Source organism: Notothenia rossii (genome assembly GCF_949606895.1).
Source record: "Notothenia rossii genome assembly, chromosome: 6".
Classification (NCBI taxonomy): Eukaryota; Metazoa; Chordata; class Actinopteri; order Perciformes; family Nototheniidae; genus Notothenia; species Notothenia rossii.
The window spans coordinates 57,887,253-57,902,551 of NC_136909.1; the positions used below are offsets into that span (position 1 = coordinate 57,887,253).

Below are 15,299 nucleotides of genomic sequence, written 5' to 3' on the forward strand. Positions count from 1 at the left end.
TTTTAGATAAATAAAATAAAGTGTAGCAGCAGCTTGAGTTTCCCTTTCTATTTGTTAACCGTTTCACATCATGACTTAACAGTTTCAGACGATTATAGAACAATATCAGTCTTTACACATCATAACAATTGAACAGTTTTAAAGTTTCTCTTTCGTTCCCTCTTATATTGCAGTCCCTCACTCACTTTGTTCTATTCAGTGCGAGAATTGAGCTTGAGCTTGTCCTGCCAGTAGTTTAAATCTGGGCTGAAATGGTGTCAGGGCCATTCTCATACACATTACATTACATTACATTACATTGCATTTAGCTGACGCTTTTATCCAAAGCGACTTACAATAAGTGCATTCGACCAGGAAGATACAACCTTTAAGAAAACAGAATCATATAAGTACATCAGGTTTCATAGAGCCAAACATTTCAAGTGCTACTCAACTGGCATTTAGAAAGCCAGCCCTTTATTAGTATATAAGTGCTTTGTTAGTAATTCTATCGCTCGAAGTGGAGTCTAAAGAGATGAGTTTTCAGTTTGCGTCGGAAGATGTGTAAGCTATCTGCTGTCCTGATTTCAATGGGGAGCTCATTCCACCATTTTGGAGCCAGGATAGCAAACCCACGTGTTTTTGCTGACGGGAACTTGGGTCCCCCTCGCAGTGCGGGTGCAGCGAGCTGTTTGGCTGATGCAGAGCGGAGTGCACGTGCTGGGGTGTACGGTTTAACCATGTCCTGGATGTAGGAAGGGCCAGATCCATTCACAGCATGGTACGCAAGTACCAGTGTCTTGAAGTGGATTCTAGCAGTTACTGGAAGCCAGTGAAGGGAGCGGAGGAGCGGTGTGGTGTGGGAGAATTTGGGAAGGTTGAAGACCAGACGAGCCGCTGCATTCTGGATGAGCTGCAGAGGTCGGATGGCACATGCAGGTAGACCAGCCAGGAGGGAGTTGCAGTAGTCTAGGCGTGAGATGACGAGAGCCTGGACCAGAATCTGCGCTGATGTCTGGGTCAGCTGGGGACGTATCCTCCTGATGTTGTAAAGCGTGTATCTGCAGCAGCGGGTTGTAGCAGCGATGTTTGCAGTGAAGGACAATTTGTTATCTAGGACCACACCCAGATTCCTTGCAGTCTGAGTCGGGGAAACAACAGAGGTGCCGATGTTGATTGTTAGGTCAAGAGTGGGACAATCTTTTCCCGGAAGGAAGAGCAGTTCAGTCTTGTCAAGGTTGAGCTTGAGGTGATGAGCAGACATCCACCGAGAGATGTCTGCTAGGCAAGCAGAGATGCGTGCGACGACCTGGGTCTCTGAGCGGGGAAAGGACAGAATTAGTTGGGTGTCGTCAGCGTAGCAGTGGTATGAAAAACCATGCGGGCTAATGACAGACCCGAGCGAGTTTGTGTACAGGGAGAAGAGGAGGGGACCAAGAACCGAGCCCTGAGGGACCCCTGTAGTTAATTGACAAGGTTCGGACTCGGACCCTCTCCAAGTAACCATGTAGGTGCGGTCGTTGAGGTATGAGGTGAGGAGGGAAAGTGCAGTGCCTGAAACTCCAAGTTCTTGGAGAGTGCGAAGGAGGATCCGATGGTTCACCGTGTCGAATGCAGCAGACAGGTCCAGAAGGATGATGACAGAGGAGAGGGAGGCTGCTTTAGCAGTGTGCAGTTCATCAGAGACAGCAAGGAGAGCAGTTTCTGTTGAGTGACCTGCCTTGAAACCAGACTGGTGCGGATCCAGAAGGTTGTTCTGATGGAGATAACAGGAGAGTTGTTTAAAGACAGCGCGTTCAAGTGTTTTAGACAGGAACGGGAGGAGAGAGACGGGCCTGTAGTTAATAACATCAGACGGATTGAGAGTGGGTTTCTTAAGGAGAGGGTTTACTCTTGCCTCCTTGAGACTGTTTGGAAAGTGACCAGAAGTTAGAGAAGTGTTGATGAAATGGGTGAGAAATGGTAGAATATCAGGAGCGATAGTCTGAAGGAGGTTTGAGGGGATAGGGTCCAGAGAACAGGTGGTAGGACGGGCAGAGGTAACGAGGGTAAGAACCTCACTTGGAGAGAGAGGGGAGAAGGAGGTCAGTGTGTGGGTGAAGGGAGGGTCTGGTGACCCAGCGGTGAGTAAAGGTGAGTCAGAAAAGGAAGAGCGAATATCATCAACCTTTTTTTTCAAAGTGGTTAACAAAGTCGCTTGACAGAAGGGAGGAGGGGGGAGGTGCTTTGGGAGGGTCCAAGAGGGTGGAGAAGATAGAAAATAGTTTTTTGGGATTGGAATAGGAAGATTGGATCTTATCTTGAAAGAAAGTGCTTTTTGCCTGAGAGATGGAAGCAGAGAAAGAGGAGAGGAGAGCCTGATAGGTTAGGAGGTCGTCATGGTGTTTGGATTTCCACCATTTCCGCTCTGCTGCCCGAAGGATGGTTCTATTAGCACGCAGTGCGTCATTTAGCCAGGGAGCAGGAGGGGACTGACGAGCCGGCCGCGATGTGAGAGGACAGAGAGAGTCCAGAGAGGATGAGAGAGTAGAGAGGAGAGTTTTTGCAGCAGCGTTTGGAGGCAGGAGTTGGAACGAGTCAGAGGAAGGGAGGGCTGAGAGCACCGATGAGGCAAAGGTAGAGGGGGAGAGGGAACGGAGGTTACGGCGGACAGGAGCAGAGTTAGAAGAGATTAGGTTGTTATGTTTGGAAAGGGGTAGAGAGAATGAAATGAAGAAGTGATCGGATGTGTGGAGCGGGTTTACAGAGAGGTTAGAAGTAGAGCAGTTCCTTGAGAATATGAGATCAAGGACATTGCCAGCTTTATGAGTTGGTGGGGATGGAGACAGTGAGAAAGCAAAGGTGGTTAACAGAGCTGTTAGTTCAGATATCTTCCCTGTCTGGAGGTTGAAATCTCCGAGAAGTACAGCGGGAGGGCCAGTTTCAGGGATGTGTGAGAGGAGATTATCTAATTCCTCCAAGAAGTCCCCCAAGGCGCCTGGTGGACGGTAGAGAACAACAATGGTTAATTGTATAGGATGGGTTACTGTGACGGCATGGAATTCAAAGGTAGAAGGAGTGAAATTAGGTAGCTTGAAGAGGGAAAAGCTCCATTTGGGAGAGAGCAGGAGACCAGTGCCACCTCCTCTGCCAGAGGGTCTGGGTGTATGGGAGAAGGAATATGCTGTGGAGAGAGCTGCTGGGGTGGATGTGTTGGATGGAGTGATCCAGGTCTCCGTGAGAGCAAGGAAATCCAGAGACTGCAGGGAAGCGTAGCCAGAGATGAAGTCAGCCTTAGGGACAGCTGACTGGCAGTTCCACAGGCCCCCTGAAACGAGATGTTGGATCTCAGTGGAGCATGTGGGATAGACGAGAGCAGGCCGGTGAAATCGATTAGGAGAAACACGGGGCCAGTGATAATTGCGAGAAGACACATGAACAGGAATGCAGAAAATACACATGATTATAGCATGAGGGGCTAGAGAACCCAAGAGAATTGAATAAAACTAAATAACACCAGCGATACTTGGCGCAATCAGAGTAGGATTTGCCTCCTCTTTGCCTCCCACGTGACTCCCACAGGACTCTTAATGTCTTTGTCAGTCTTACTCCCACAGGACTCTTAATGTCTTTGTCAGTCTTCGTCTGGCTGACGCTGAAGCTGACGCTCCAGGAAAACGCAACCTAAGATGGATACCTGATTGCTCAGTTCTCACAGCTTTGGGGGCACGCCGCTGTAATTAGTTAACTATTTTCTGCTGATGGGCGACAGCAGAGTCTTCCTACCTCTTGGAATGCACACTTGAGGGGCGTGACTCACTGAGACCTGAGTTACAGCTGCTGGACTTGAGCAGATCTGAGATTTTAAAATCTCTCAGAAATCGCCGTTTTAGCTACAATAACTACAGAACAATTATACAGAGTAGAATAAATGAAACAGAGAAGTCTATTTAAACAAGAATATAACTTACAGTGATTGCTGAGTCAGTATCGATAGTGTCCTCACCGAGTCTGGATGCACACTCAGTTATTCTGATTTGAAATGCGCTATTTAAAATGTTTTTCGGCTGGGAAGCGTTTTGCACTTCACGCAATCAGCAGAGTCTTCCTACCTCTTGGAATGCACACTTGAGGGGCGTGACTCACTGAGACCTGAGTTACAGCTGCTGGACTTTGAGCAGATCTGAGATTTTAAAATCTCTCAGAAATCGCCGTTTTAGCTACAATAACTACAGAACAATTATACAGAGTAGAATAAATGAAACAGAGAAGTCTATTTAAACAAGAATATAACTTACAGTGATTGCTGAGTCAGTATCGATAGTGTCCTCACCGAGTCTGGATGCACACTCAGTTATTCTGATTTGAAATGCGCTATTTAAAATGTTTTTCGGCTGGGAAGCGTTTTGCACTTCACGCAATCAGCAGAGTCTTCCCACCTCTTGGAATACACACATGCAGGGGCTCATTGGTTAGCCTCCCTGCCCTGGAACGATATTTAATTTTGATCCTGGTGGACTGATCATATTGGGCTCTGAGACTGCTTATTGTTTGTGACCTCAGTTCTGACTTGAGAGGGAATGTTTGGTCAAACACTTTGTGTTTTGTCTCATAGTGGCGTTTTTTCACTTTTAATGAGCGCCACGGTTTCTGAACAAATGAGACACACTGGTTCTGTGCTCCCAGTGCGCAGGATGAACATGAATGAGTCCACTCAGGGTTAAAAGCTCTGTTCTCACTGTCCTCTTTCCTCTTCTTGGAGAGCGCCATGTGTAATTAATTATTTGTCTCTCCCTGTCTGCCGCTAACACGCCTGTTCACTCTCCTCTCCACTTCTCTCCCTGGATCTCTGATTATTCTCTCACTTTCCTCTCCTCTTCTCTCTGCCGCTCTCTCGTCTCTTCTTCTGTGATTCTCTCCCTGTATCACTCGCACGTCTCTTTCGCCCCCTGTCGGCGGCGGTTAAAATAGAATCGCCCCGTCAAAATTGAATTCCCCTATTAATGTATTGATTATTGGTCCGGGTCCGTATAGGTCGGCGTCTGGGTCCGGATCCAGACCGCGGTCCGCCTGTTGCCGACTCCTGCCCTAGATCTAGTCTCTAGTAATTCTGCTTAAAGTGCACCAGATTGAAGCACTTTACTTTAAAATGTTCAAACATTTCTTCCCGGTATGCCTGAGAAGGCAGATATGCTTGTTTTTCTCAACAAGAACTGTTTTTAAATAGGGGGGGTTTCCTTTAAAAGTTGGACTGTTGCACTGTTGTAGCTTCAGTGGTTCTCAGGTTACATTTACACAGCAGTGAATATAAACAGACTGATTAATGTGAATATTACTGTAAACTAACCTGTGTAAAAGTTTTTCGAATACATGTAATTTTTTGGGTGGAAGAAGCATGTATCATTTTTTTTACCCTGCCCCTCAAAGAATCGGAATTGAGAACCGTTAAGAACCGTAATCGAAAAGTGGAATCAGAATCGTGGAAATTCAAACGTGACCCACCCCTAGTGAATTGTGTCCCGTAAATGTCACCAGTGTAAACATAATTATGTAAATAACCCAATTTGTGTTCTGTGAAACGGAAAAGGATATTACATTATTTTTGTTACTTTCGTTGCATTGTCTTAAATGTAATTTAGGTTAACTTCCTGTTTTATTTAGAATTATTATTATTATTATTACCTCTTGGGTTGCCGTACAGCCAACGCGTGACGTCATTGGTAAGCGTAACGGACCCCGAGCAGATCTGGTACCCCGAGCAGATATGGTACCTACACAGGAACTGAATTTCAAAATAAAAATAACCGGAAACAGACGTAGGCCTATAAGGGACATTTCGAGCATCATTGCAATACATAGCCACTGAACTGATTACCCAAGATCCTCAGCTATGGTTTAAGATCGCTGATTGGATGTTTTAGCCGCAATGCATGTAGGGATATGGTGTTCATGCCATATCAAATCCAAAAAACATTTCTGAGTTTAGGATGGCCAAAGACTATACACTACCCATAATCCCCAGCTATCGTTTAGGACTACTGTCCCCGTGATTAATCTTCAAGCTCTGGGATTGGATGTTGGAGTGGCAGTGCGCCAAGGTTACGCCGAGCGTCAAACAGCTGTTTGAAATTGAGCAAAACCACGCCAGACTATCCAAAACTGGATTTGAGCGCCCCCCCTGAACTACACATGCTGGCTATTGTGTTTCACAAAATGTTCTATAGGACGTCTCTACTGAACGTTTTCGTTTTTCCCACAATTAGAAGTTGCCAGTATTAAACACATTGGTGTTATCAAATGTAAAACATATAATTAATAAATGGGTGAAAATCGCTTGTGTCCATAGTGCGCAGCATTAATATATACCCACATGACAGCTCATTGTTACTTTGTAATTCTACTCCACTACAATTCAGAGGTTAACCTGGTATTTCTACTCCACTACATTTATTTGAGTTACTTTGCAGATTCTGATTAATGATGTGAAATATAAACAACCCTTAAATCAGACTTTAGTTACACCTGAGTAAAATTCAGGGAAAGGTGATTGTCAAGTGCCAAAAATCAGGAGAGATATTTGATAGTTGGTGCTTGAGAAGACTAAACATTTATCTGCAATTGACATGAATGGAAACGAGTAATAAAGTAAATTCATTACTCTCTACTAATAGTTAATTAAAGACTGTGTAATGGCTATTTTGCACATCCCTTTCAAGATTTCAAGATTTTCTAAGGTTTATTGACATATCATATACACAACTATGGTGTAGTTATGCAATGAATGAAAAACTTGGGTCGCAGCTGAGGTTCCTCAACAGTGCATTACAAGACATCTATCAATATGTGTATACCTCCACCATTAAACTGTCATATTCTGCACATTTCCTATACTATCTACATACATAAGAGTATAATTCATATGTATAATATCAGTTAAAATAAGTGCTTCAACATAGTTAACATTGCAGGAAAGCAATATATTAGACGTTAAGTACTTTGTCAGGCTTAATATTTATCTTTTGACACCCCCAAAGCTTTTTTCTTATTTAAAAGAAGACCTTAATCTAAAGTATTATTTAATGTTTAAATAAAGGTTAATTCATTTTTCCTGATTTGCACCTCCTCCTATTAATATCTGTGTACATCCTGCACTAAACTGTTTTATTGTAGAGATCACTTATAGTATCTTCTTGATTTTTTATATTCTATATTTCTATCATTGACCTTCTACTTTCCCCCTATTAAAGTATGTACTCTTTATATTTTTTTCATAAAATATAACACGTAAAAACAATAATTCAATAACGTGCTTTACCCACTAGGTGGTGCACACAAGGTACACAAAGCCATAATAACTTTGTATTATTAGTGTAGGACACTTATGTATGTACAACATCTGAAGATGTGTAGTTTTATTCATGTTTTCACATAATTTTACAGCATATTGCTATATTATTTCAGACTCAGTATTTACACTCTTATATTCATAGAAAATCAGTAATATCTTTAAAAACTACAAGTCCTTTTATATCAGCTGTGCACCGTTATGGTGTAAATATAACCTATCTATCAGTTAGATCAAATGTAAAAGTCAGCCGAATTAGTATTGATATTGCAAGGAGACGTATTGTGTGAAGAGAAATTGAAGATGTTTTTTAATTGTTGATATATTTATGATCCACGTCAAGTATTCAGTTTCGGCGGCATTTCTTCCAGTTTTTCCAAAGGTCTTCTCATCAGGGCTCTATAAATAAAAAACTACGGCAGATCTTTAGTATGTAATGCAGCCGAACCGTGTATTACAATGCCGTTATATGATGACTTTCAAAGAGAAAAGCAAAAACACTCGGAATAAAGTATTATTTTCTTTTTTCAGATTTGATATGGCATGAACACCATATCCCTACATGCATTGCAGCTAAAACATCCAATCAGCAAGCTTAAACCATAGCTAAGGATCTTGGGTAATCAGTTCAGTGGCTGTGTATCGCAATGATGCTATGTCTGTTTCCGGTTATTTTTATTTTGAAATTCAATTCCTGACGGACACCAAAACAGCCCGAGATTATGGAATCAAACAAATAAATACAAACAAGGATAATTGTGTGTTATTGGTGAGTAAATAACAGTGTGTTATTTCGAAAAGAATAACACATAAAAAGGAATACAAAATATAAAAAAAAATACAGATTTCAGTATTCTGAGGGCCCATTTCTTTTCCTCACAGACGACAAAAAAAGTCTGACATTATACGATTTAAAATAAAAACAATAATCGTGGCTTGATATTGAGTAAGAACATGTTTTTATGAACCCCACAGCTTCCGGTCTCCCAAGACCCGACCGAACAAAAAGACGTGCTGCAGGCATGAAACATACTACCAATTGAAATACATTGCTTTTAAAATCGTTCTGTGTGACACGAAAAAAAGGGGAAAATCATGAATCAATAGATTAAATGTTGTGACTATAACACGAAATGCCGTGAGACTGGGTTGGCCTAATATCACGTTTTTTGTTTGTCAGCACTGTATGCACTTGCACTGACTGGAATTGCACTATACATCGGTTTACAAAGTTAGAGAGCTGCAGTCAGTGGAGGAAGGGGGGAGTGTGTGGGACAGAAACTCCCTCTGGAGGGAACATACAGTAGCCTTTGCAGACCATTTACCTGTACTAAATATATTAAACACTAGAGAAAAGGGCAAACCTCAAAAAGCAGAATAGGGCCCCTTTAAGTATCATCAGGTGTTTTAACTCAGCTTAAGGATTTCCTCAGCACCTGCTTTCGTTTCTTAGGAGGGAAATAAAGAGAAAATGCTATTTGTCTCCCCATAAACATCTAAATTTAAACCAAGGTTGTTACTTTGTCTTATGACAGGGTGCCACAAGTTAGCTATGGTGACATTTGAATGTTGTGGAGGTGAGCAGGTGACCCAGCAGAGGAGTCAGGGAGTCACAGAGTACCTGATACAGTAGCTCTATCAGTCCCTGCTGTTCTCTCCCTCTCAGCCCTCTGAGGGGTTACTTTACAAGTGTAGCTATCTGAAATGCAGAGTTATACTGCCCTGCTTTACTTTAAAACAATGTCAGGATCTAGATTGTATTTCCTGGTCCAGGTGACCCTCTGCTGGGAGCTGGGGATGCTCTCTCCCCGGGGATTGTTGCTCACAGCCCAAGGAGATTGACTAAGCTAACGCAGTATATGCTCCGACCGTCCACACTCACAACAACGGCCTATACAGACATAGATAAACCAGCGACTGTATTCACCATGACACAGACAGTCTGTGGTTTGTACTTGTTTAACTTTTGTCTAGTTTCTGAATAGATATGAGGAGCTGTGAGCTTGAGTGCTAACAGCTAACGGCTGATGTTGTTTTTCTGTGGTTCTCATTGAAGATGACGTCACGGCTCCGCCTACACTGCGTTACTATAGTTACTGCCCCAGCTACTAAACTGTAATGAAAACGCAGCGTGAGCCAGTCCTAACAAGGCCTAGCCATACCGAGCGAGGCCCTGCAGTGGAAATGCGCCATTAGTGATTCACTCCAGGAGAGCTGTCACCACCAGGGGAGAGTCACTCCCTCTCCTCGGCCCTCAATAATAAATTATATTTTTATAGCACTTTTCTTGAACCCAAAGTATGAAGAAAATGAAAATGTACCAGTGACTGAGCCTCCATACAGTGAGTGATGGCAAAACCGCCTTGGCATACAGTGTACAGTGATGCGTAAGTGCTTTATAATTTCTCAAAAATCACAGTGCACTGTGATACCCAGCATCTAACTTGCTCAGGTAATTGGCAGGTGCATTCATATATAACAAATCACCACAGTCCAGCACAGCAGGGTCGGCTCTAGAACAAATCGAATGGGGGGGGAATCATTTACCAAGGGGGGGCACACACTGCCGTCAACAACCAACACACCAACGCAACTTCAAGTTAAAAAAACATGCTGTAAAGTCTATTGTCTTTCACACACATTGCAGGGGTGTAGTGCTATTGTATAGCGCACCTATGACTTGTGAATACATGCACGGTTGTGGCATGACCACCAAAACAGAAACATATTAGGACAGAGGGTGTCGTTTTCTCATACTGATATTCTGCACAAACTGTGCTGTTGTATTTGCTGTAAAGTGTCTTTACTGTAGATTATTTTTTATTATATGTACAGCACTCTGGCTTGACCAAAAATCGTTTAAAAATGTGCTATATAAATAAAACTTGATTTGATTGTATTTGATATGGAGATACTGTAGGCCACCATATAAAAAGTATGCAAAATGTATTTAGTATCCTATCCATGTGAACATGTTTTAGGTGGGGGTGGACCTAACCTCCTCTAGGAGGGTCTGGGGGCATGCTCCCCCGGGAAGATTATTTTTAAAATATTGAAGTTAAATGCATCAATCTGCTGCACTTTGAGAGCAAAATTAAGAGATGCATGGTGACATCTCTCAGCATCCATATGAAACAGAACTGTAAACAGATTTACTTTTTCTTTATGGATATTTTACTAATCACTCCCCTTTTAAACTGTATTCTTGTGTTACTGTCCTATAGTATTTCATACCCGTTCTTCATTTATTCTCTTATTCTTTAATAACTACAATGATAATATAAATGTGTTCCTCGCAAATACTTGTTTACATAAATGGTGACCAAACCGTTTGAGACCCACTGAGATAACCTACACTAAAGTTAACTATCTAAACACTGACAGAGTCCTTACCTCACTGAGCTGAGGTTATACGATCCTCTCAGTCCGACAGGAGAGGACTCCACCTTGGTGTAGAAACAGCTCTTTATATCTGTTAGCCTAGCTAGCTAACCAGATGCTAACAACAACATTCAACGTTACCGCTCGCACACTCACAAAATGCGCTTGTGCCACACAAACACACAGAGTCGAGCTTGAATGAAACACAGATACCCAGAAGTAGGCTACTTGTACTGTACTGTATATCATATTATTTTCGATGCCTTTACTGTATAATCAGTATAACAGATGGACCGATCGCCACTGGGCTTTCATCTAAACACACAGCCACGTAATGATAACAAAACAAAGGTCGGGGGTCATTGGTCAAGCAACACACCAATCAGAGAGCAGCAGTGAGCACACCTCAGGCTGTGTTTTATATTTGTATTCTTTATTTCTGATGTATTTCACACAAAAAACCTTCAGTGGAAACGTTTTCACTTATATGATTAAAAAAAATAAAACTGCAAAGTGGCAAGGCTTGCCCACCCTGCGTTGGGGGGGCACAGTGACTCATTTGGGGGGGCATGGCCCACAAATGACCCCCCATGACGCCGACCCTGCAGCACAGGTAAAAAGGTCACAGTGACTAGCCTTTTCCTGGCCTCAAACGAGAAACAGGACTTATTTATGTAAAAGAAACCTAGCCTAACCCTCAGTTTTTTAAGCAGGTTATTTCCATGAAATTTTAAAGTGAGACAGTCATCAAGCAAGATACCCAGGTTTTTTTAACAGGCGACCACTTCAAGTTGTATTCCTTGCGTAGTTACAATATCCAAAGCAGTCTCTGGTGTATTTTTAGCTTTAGAAAAGAGCATTACCTTGGTTTTATCCACATTTAAAAGAAGCTGAAGCTCAGAGCTGAGCCTGAATAATGTTAAAAACAGCCTGTAATTTAACAACCGCCTCGTTAATCGAGGAACCTGCACAATACATAACGGTATCGTCCGCATACAAATGTAAGGTTGCTCCTTCGACATTTTCAAGTCAACTATTAATATAGATAGAGAATAATAGCGGACCTAAAACTGAACCTTGTGGTACATCATTAGTGATGTTTAACCACTCAGAAGACAGCCCATCAAACTTAACTCATTGGGACCTTTCAGAGAGGTAGTTCACAAACAGTGGCGAGTCGTGACTTTTATACCTAGTAATACCACAACGATGTCATCACTATCACTAACATGAGCCATCATGAACGAACTTATGCTAATCATAAATCTATCGATTGGATTTATGATTCGAAAATAATAAAAGTGGATACTATCCGGCTGAACACAACGTGCATTTATCTAACAGGTTCGTTTTCCACAGAGCTTATTTCCAGTTATTTTCCAAAATCCTATGGAGAAATCCCATTGCTTTTGTGTCGAGGGAACCCGAGCGCAGCTTACTTCTGGGTTTTAGGACGCTTACCACATGTATAAATCTCACAGCGGGCGGATCTTGTCATAAAGTCCGCCCATTTAGAGGGAAGATATGATTGGTCAATTGTACTGTCATTTGACATTACTCTCTCATTGAGTTACTCTAGAGTGGCGAAGTCCCTCCCCTTCCGGTGGACCTCCATGGGACCTTATTTCGAAAAAATGATGTATTGAAGTCAATGGAGAGAGAAAGATTATCTTTCGATCCCGTTTGAAATGTGCCACGAATTACACATATGATGTTTGTGAATTTAAAGTAAAAAAAAAAAATGTGTCGTAAAACTAATGCTAACTAACGTTCTAGTTACTAGCTAGGTAGCTAACTTGATCCAGCCACTCCTGGTCCTTTCATCAGACGGGAAGCAAAAGAATGAGCAAGACCCATTGCTGGTATGATAACAACCTGGTACTAAGCACACAGGCATCTTGTTAAAGTTATCTTATCTTAGCCAGCGAGCGCCATATAGAGTGGCGAAGTCCATCCCCTTCCGGTGGACCTCCATGGGACCTTATTTCGGAAAAATTATGTATTGAAGTCAATGAAGAGAGAAAGATTATCTTTCGAAACCCGTTTTAATTGTGCCATGAATTACACATATGATGTTTTTCAATTTAAAAGATAATTTTGCAAGTCAACATTTTTTAAATGTGTCGTAAAACTGTGAAGTAACACATTTGTTTGTGTGAAACGCTGAATGAACTACATCTCTGGTCTCGCAGAACAACACACGTCACCAAGATGGCCGTCACTACTGTCTTGTCAACAAAACGATTGACGACCCTCAATATCACCACAATGAAACACGTCCAGAAGAATGTCATGCAAAGCTGCCTGCCTGCCTTCCTTTGATTCTCTCTGAACTGCCTGGTCTTTTTAATGTTTAATGTCAACCATTTGTGCAGATAGCATGAAGTAGAAAAGATCGGCGATCGCCGATGATAGCGTTAGCATTTCTCCCCCGGGCTTAAATTGTGTATTACAGAATGATCACACCGGTGACAGTACTCTTACTGTTTAACATTTTGGGTTACTTAATGCTACTTCATATTAAGGCTAATAAAAATGACAAGGCTGTAATGCTAACTAACGTGCTAGCTACTAGCTAGGTAGCTAACTTGATCCAGCCACTCCTGCTCCTTTCATCAGACGGGAAGCGAAAGAACGAGCAAGACCCATTGCTGGTATGATAACAACCTAGTACTAAGCACATAGGCATCTTGTTAAAGTTATCTTATCTTAGCCAGCGCCATATAGATAGATTATATCTATATGGCGCTGATCTTAGCTATCTCTTAGCGGAGGAAAACAGTTATGACTTCACTTAGGCGACTCTGGGATTTGTAGTCTTTCTAGTTGCATATTTTTCATAGTCTTATATTTCAACAGTTTTACGACAAACTGTGACTTTTTTGACATGGAAATTATTTTTTAATATTGACCAACATCATATGTGTAATTCATGGCACAATTCAAACGGGATCGAAAGATACGTTTTCTCTCTCCATTGACTTCAATACATTATTTTTCCGAAATAAGGTCCCATGGACCGGAAGTAGATGGGCGTGACTTCGCCACTCTTCGCTTATTATCTAAAATACTCGTAATATCATTTACCACTTTCATTGTGGCAGTGATGGTGCTATGTTGCTTTCTGAAGCCTGACTGATGTTTAGACAGGATGTCATTGTTACATAAAAACACCTTTACCTGCTCACTCTCTAGGCTTTCAAGAACCTTGGTCGGAACTGACAATTTGGAGATGGGTCTATAATTGTTTAACAAGGTGGCCTCCCCTCCTTTTAGTAGTGACAGGACATATGCTGACTTCCATATTTTTGGGATTTTTTTTGTGCTGAGAGAGAGGTTAAAAAGAGTGGTGAGAGGTGGAGCAATAAAATCTGCAGCTATCTTTAAAAAGAAAGGTTCTACATTGTCCGGGCCAGCCGGCTTCTTAGGATCTAGCTTGGTTAAGACTTCACGAACAATATCAACAGTAAAAGGAGTTAAACTGAAAGGGTTTTCCCAGACCACATTATTCAGAGTCGCCGACTGTGGTGTTCACAGAAGCAGAGTTAGAAACAAACAAACAGAGAGCCACAGGACACAAAATGCTTATTAAAACAATTTAGTATGGTGGCCCTATCCGATATAGAACCAGATGCTGTGGTAAGGCACATTACGGATATCACCGGTGGATATCGATTTTATGGCTTTCCAAAATGTTCTAGGATTATTCAGGTTCTTTGTGGTAACTGCCAGATAATACTTAGATTTAGCAATTTTTATTTGTGATGTGAAGCTATTCCTTAGCTGCCTAAAATGAAGCCATTGTACCTCTGCGCCTGATTGCCTATTCTTTGCCCAGGCCTTGTTTCTCTCATGTAGGAGACTGGACAAATCAGCAGAAAACCAAGGATTGTCTCGTCCCTTCACTCTAAATGTACGCAGGGGTGCATGTCTATCTATAATTTCCATAAAACCAAGATAAAAATAAGACCATGCAGTCTCAACATCAGCACACGGATCGATTTTTTCCCAATCAAAACCAAACAGATCATGTACAAAACCCTGCTCCACAAAATGTTTAGTGTCTCTCTTTATGATAATACGAGGTTCATCATATTCATCCCTGTGCTGCTTGGCTCGAGCTGTAGCATGTAGCTATTTGTTGTTTGTATATCATGCAGTCTGTCTTCCAGTTGCCTCTTTTTAATGATGAATACACACTACCGCCGCCTGCTGGTAAGGATAGTTATTGCCACTCACGCATGCGCAGTGCGTACGTGGTACTTGGCCGTCGGCTGAAGTCTTTGCGGTGTGTCCCAGTGCAACTGTTGGCCAAGACGCAGGAGACGTGAGGCGACACAACAGTCGTGTTCCGTTGGAACGTGTTCTTTGGTGTCAGCTTGGTGTGTAGGGGCCTTTAGGAACACTGCCTGTATTCATCAAAAATACAGCAGTGTGAAAAGTTTGCCTCAACAAACCTCCAACTCCTCGGAAAACTCGACAAAATACTGAATCCATTTACGAAAGCACGAAAGTATCATATTTCCATCAGGTTTTCTACATTTTTCTTTAACGTTTAGTAATTGATGTGTTAGTAATAACGATGTTGCACCTTCTTCTTCTGCAATGTTTTCCA

At 42.1% G+C, this 15,299-nt stretch overlaps 1 protein-coding gene across 1 annotated transcript in view; it reads left to right on the forward strand.

The window, feature by feature from the left end:
* The window catches only part of LOC307044623 (uncharacterized protein), a gene marked incomplete at its 3' end in the record, with an annotated part of 164,485 nt that overhangs the window by 52,213 nt on the left and 96,973 nt on the right, over positions 1-15,299 (forward strand). The window lies entirely within an intron of this gene.